The following is a 6,114-nucleotide window of genomic DNA, read 5'->3' as shown; positions in this document are numbered from 1 at the left end:
TAACATTTGGAACAACTTCCCATACCAAAGAAAAGACATCAATTGAAGCATTTATTTGATAATTTGTATTCCAAAAATATATAAAACAAAACTTCCATGACATTGAATACTTTATAAACCCATTAGTTATCATTTAAAGTCTGAAAAGCAAAGATTAAATCCTGATGTGTGTGTTGTAGACTCTGTGACCTTTTTTGACCTTTTTTTTAATGCTCACCATCAGCATTATGCTTTCCTTTGCATAATTATTTGGGAAGACATTTTCTCTGCAGACTCCCTCTTCATCTCTGTCATTGGAATGCACACCCTTCTTCATTACTTTCAATTTCTTCAGCAGAAATGTATTGAAACCACCTGAGCCTGTGCTGATGATGGATAGATTCTCACAGAATATTAGAATTTGTTGATTTTAAAACTTATCAGAATACCTATTTTAGGTCTTTTCAGGTAGTTATTGTATTTTGTGGTATTATATCTTAATCATCTATAAAATAAAATAGAGTTGTATACCAAAGCTTTGTCATTGGTTTCCTCTACATATCCAAGCACAGATTTCATGCTACCATAAGGTTACTAAATGAAAATATACTTTGTCCTATACATACCATGATAAACAATTTTTTTTTTAGACATCATAAATTATTGGAGCTGGGTGTGGTTGTGCATGCCTTTAATCTTAGCACTCAGGAGGCAGAGGTAGGAGAACTGTCGTGAGTTCGAGGCCACCCTGAAACTGCATAGTGAATTCTAGGATAGACTGGGCTAAAGTGAGACCTTACCTTGAAAAACCAAAAAAAAAAAAAAAGGAAAACCACATCTTTAGAATTGTTCATTATTTCAGTTCTATAGTTCTTTACCTAGGATATACTTCTCTATATTTTGTTTAGTATACCATATAGTACAGAAAGTAAAATGTTAGTATATTGGGTATGGTACAATATTTTAATATATCATACTAAAGTAATTGCTATTCATTCAATTGTTTTAAAATGATTGAAATATGCACAAGCAATATTATAGCATGATCTTATAGCATATGTTTCACAAAGCATCTCAGAAGACTGAAATAAGTTTCCTATTCAATGGTATATATTGAAGTAACAATTGAAAATTAACTTTAGAAATTATTAATTCATTTCTAAGAAAAATTACAATCTATTTGAATGAGTATTCTTAGTATTAATTTTTTTTAAAATGAGGGCTGGAGGGATGGCTTAGCAGTTAAGGCATTTGCCTGCAAAGCCAAAGTACCCAGGTTCAATTCCCCAACACCCACATTAGCCAGATGCATAAGGGGGCACATGTGTCTGGAGTTGGTTTTCAGTGGCTGGAGGTCCTGACATACCCATTCCCTCTCTCTCTCTCTCCTCCTCTTTTTCTGGAAAATAAATAAATATAAATAAACAAAAAAAATATTTAAAAAGAAAAAAGAAATGATGATAAAATAAGATAAAGTTTAAAAATGAAATTTAGTGTCATGCCTTGTATATGGAAGTATCCTCTAAAGAGTGCTAATGTGATGAAGGCTTGGTCCATAGCCTTTAGGGGAAATTATGGAATTTTTTGACAAAGACAGTTTGTGACTGGGGATTTATCCTTGGACATCTGTCTTGACCCTTTATTAAATGAAGTTGGTCACTGGTGGGTATCCTTGAAAGCTTTATCTTTTCTCCTTCTCTTGATTTATGTTCCTTTGTCATATGGGGGAAATCTACTCATCCACCCATGTGTCTGTCTCCAGAATCTTCTGCCCAACCATGTTAGGCCCACAGGGGCAAATGAATCCTCTCTCATTTAAGTTATATCAGGTATTTTATCACAGTGACAAAAGTATAGATAATACAAATAACATGACAGGAAAATGGAATATAAGGTAAGTAAGGGATAATACTCACTTGAAAATTGATAGAGGAAACAGAAAGAAATAATTCAGAATTATTACTGTCTTATTGTATATGAGTTGGGTAATTACATTAAAAATAAGATAAGCCCGACAGTGATAAGAAGGAGAAGGGAAGGACGGGCCTAAGTAGAGGGAGAGTGTACAGTAAGAAGCATGTAAGCCGGTCCACAGTGGGCTGTCCTGGAGGTCCCGCCATCTCTTCTCCAGGTCCTCTTGAAGTTTCTTGATCTTGTCCTGAATGATTCCCGATCTACTGGTGTAAAAGCAGCATTTTTCCTGTAAAAACAAGCATATGCCTCCCTTTTTGGCAGTTAGTAGGCCTACTCCCCTCCTGTTTTGTAGGAATACCTCAGCCAGCGAATCTAGCTTCCAGGAATGATATCTACATCTGGGATTAAGGTTGCTGGGGCACAAAGACCTGTCCAATTGGTGGGCAGAAAGTCATAGGCCATCCTGCCTCCACAAACATAAACCATTCCAGAAGGCAGGCAGCGTTGAGCACTGGGCTCAGTTGTGTTAAAAGTACATAAAGAAGAATGAATGTATCCCACATCTATACTGGAATTATTAGGGGAAGGCGAGGCCCAAATGCAAATTCAAGAGGAAACATTGGGAAAAGCTGAGCAGGGATGGGGAATGTAGCTGAGCAATTTTTTAAGGTCTTATGGGCAACTGTTCTGCAAGCAGCTGGGGAGGCCCAGATCGGAGGCAAAGCCAGAGCAGGGTGAAGACCATTTTAGGAACAGTCCTCAGGGGTGGAAAACTCCCTGAAGAAGTGGTTATCAGTGTCCCCTTGTTGGGACAAATATTTTAGGTCTCTCACTGGTACCCAAATGGGTCTTTTTTCATCTAGAAGGAAGACACATCCAAATCCTCTCCCTGCTGTGAAGAATGGGTCTGGTCCTCTCCAGACCCTAGTCAATAGGTCCCTCCATCTTACCCAGATATAACTGTAGGTAATGGATGAGGACCAATGTTTTTGAAAAGGGGATAGTTGTTTATTTTCTTTAGAAAATTTAAAATATTTAGGGTAAATAATGCCTTTTTTAGTTGGTCGTGGGGGGGGGTAAGAATTTCCCCTTTTGTTTTTGTAATTAAGACTTGAGAGTCTGATTATATCGTTCAATGATAGTCTGGCCCTGGGCTTTGTATGGGAGGCCTGTGGAATGTGAGGTTTTCCAGGTCTGGAGAAAATCTACAAAGGCCTTGCTTATGAAGCAAGGGCCATTATCTATTTTAATTTGGTCAGGTAGTCCAAGGGTGGCAAAGCATATGGATAATTGCATGTTTAGATTTTTCCTCAGCATGTGCAGATGCCTAGCAGGCATGGGAAAAGGTGTTGACTGTAAGAAAAGTATATTTAAGTTTTCAAATGGAGTTTTCCAATTGTGTGTGACATCAATTTGCCAAAGATGATTAGGGCAGAGCCCTTGAGGATTGCTTCCTGTAGTTTGAAGAGGGGGGTACTTGGAGGAAAGGCTGACAGGATTTACTAGTCTGGACAATTTTTTTAAGGTCCTTGACTGGTACTTATGGAAACCTGTGCTTGAGACCTCTCCAGTTGACATGGGTCAATAAGTGGAAGCATGTAGCTTCTGTAATAGTATTACACTGAGGCATAGCAGCCATTTTATCAGCCAAATTGTTTCCTTGAGAGAGAAATCCCAGTAAGTTTCAATGACCTCTGAGATGTTGAAGAAAAATTGGGTTAATTCTTTCTTTGAGTAGGGAATGAGCTTGAATCATTAGAGGAGATATAGGGTTGGAGTCCAGTCTAATATGGGCCTCAATCAGGTTGGGTAATAAATTAACAACATAAAGGGTTTCAGGAAACAAGTTAAACGGCTCTTAAATAGTGTCCAAAGCTAGAACAATAGCAAATAGTTCTTTGAATTGTGCTGACCCCTCAACCACATGGAAGACTGACTTTATGGGCATAGGCTCTTTTTCCTGTTTTAAGGGTGGGTAAACAACTAGGGAAGCTCCCAAGAGCCCTCCATCGGTAAACACAGTAAGAAAGTCAGGGTTAGGTTGAGACAGAAAGAGCCTGGGGGCTTCCATTCTAACTGGGAGAAAGAACTCATCCATTTGTGGTGGCCATAATGGCCATCAATTTTACCTAGAAACCCCTCTAGAGCTGTAGCAAATCTGTTATTATTTCTCTGAAGTCAGGTGAAATCTGTTATCTTAAAGGGGATTGACAATAAGGTGAGGTTTTGTGCCAAACAACCAGACAGAGGTGTCTCTGCCCTTGATAATGCAATCAGCAACCTGGTTGGTTATAGAATAAACTCTGGGGACCCCACTGATTGACAGGTGGACCCATTGGATGGGCTCACCTTCCTGGGCCAACAATGTGGTGCATAATGTTTCCCCAGAGAAAATGTAGAGAGAGATGGGCAAATCAGGATTGAACCTCTTTAGGGTCACAGCATTTATAGCCTGTTGTACCTTATGAAAAATTTGTTGATGACAAGGGGACAAAATTACTTGAGAGGAGAAGTTAAGATCCTTTAGGAGGTCAAACAAAGGGGACAACTCTTCAGTAGTTATGGGTATCCAAGGCCTCATCCAATTAATTTCTCCCAAGTGCTTCTGGAGTTGAGGCAAGGTGTAAGAATCCTGAATATAAAGTTGTGGTTTAACAGGTGAAACTGTATCTGGGGTAAGGATAGAGCCCGAGATCTTAAAGGGATGCACAGTTTGAACTTTCTCAGGAGCTACTTTAACGTTGTGAATATGAAGGATAGTTAACATTGATGGGTAAAGTCCTGGATTGTGGAGGAATCTAGGCACCCAAGAATAATATCATCCATGCAAATATAAAACAGGGTATTGGGGAGATTGATAAGAGAAAATGGATGGCAGGTAATATTGACAAATGGTGGGCTAATAGCCATGCCCTGAGGTAAGGTGGTGATCATCCCATCCCAGTAAACTGATCCTGTAATGCCCCTGGGGGAAATTTTCTTTGGAGGCTTTTTTTCTACCCCATATATAAATGTAGCCAAGTCCTCAGATGGTTTCCGAATAATACCCATAAGGGGGGCTTCAGAGGGTCTCTCATCAAGCCTTTTCCATGCCGCCAAGCCCAGTGCCCTGACCTGGTCCCTATATGGGTCAGGGATAGCTGCCTGTTGAGTGCCTGTAGCATATTGATCACAGGTACTGGAGAGCATCCCAAAAGTTATCAGCACAGGGGGCCATTGACTTTGGTTTCATTCTGCCTGTGTATGGCACTCATCTTTAAAAAAGGCACACCACTTAATGTATAGGGGCCCCAACAAGACAGCCCTGACTAGATTTTTCCAATCTTGGGTTGTACAAGGTTGATGGGCAAGTCCCTGTAATAGGGTCTCAGCCCAAGGAGAGTTGGGTCCATCCTCCAAGACTGCCTTTTTAAGCTCCTTAAGGTCCTGAGCTTCCCATGGATACCAGGCAGCAGGGCAATTGCCCCCAGAATTTAGATTGACAGGAAATAAAAATGTAGCTTTATTTTCTGGTGGCTTGGTGGCTGAATATGAAGGAGGGGCCAAGGGAGTCCAGAAAGGGTTAGTCGATGAGGGAGGTGGAGGATGTCCCCCAGAAGGCCAGGGAGCACTCTCAAAGGGATAGAGTGAGGAGTAAAAAGTTGTACCCTTTTCTGGGGTTTTTAAAGCTGTATCTCCAGGAGGAGTAGCTGGATAAGGCTGTATACTATCTTTATCCTCTGTCTTTTGCTTATGTTTGGTTTGGCCTTGGAGGGAAGCAGTCTTTGAGGGCCAAGATCATAGGGAGGACCCCTGAGGGGGGTATTTGACCCTTCTCCACATGTGCCCAACAAAGAAGGGCCTCTACCCTATCCCACATGTCCCAATCAAAGAGATTTCCTTCTGACAGCCATGGCACCAGCTTAAGAAAGCAATCCCAGGTCTGTCGAGCCCGATTATCAGTTAAATTAAGCCCTCTACTCTTTAGGAGTGCCCTGAGACATTCCAAGGCAGGATTTGACTTAGAGGTAGACTTTCTCATATTATAAAGTTGAGAGAGAAATATCCATAATATTAGGGCAATAGCAACCCACAGACACATGAGTACAACGCGACCACAAAGATCCAAAAGATAGGTAAACACATTGTACAAAAGCTCCAGATGCAGCTTGCCTGTGAACCGAAAGTGAAAGAAAAGAGAAAGTGAATGAAGAGATGTTGACAAGCAAGTAGAAGCAAAGT

The sequence above is a fragment of the Jaculus jaculus genome, chromosome 1, assembly GCF_020740685.1.
Source record: "Jaculus jaculus isolate mJacJac1 chromosome 1, mJacJac1.mat.Y.cur, whole genome shotgun sequence".
Taxonomy (NCBI): domain Eukaryota; kingdom Metazoa; phylum Chordata; class Mammalia; order Rodentia; family Dipodidae; genus Jaculus; species Jaculus jaculus.
This window is presented reverse-complemented; position numbering follows the sequence as displayed.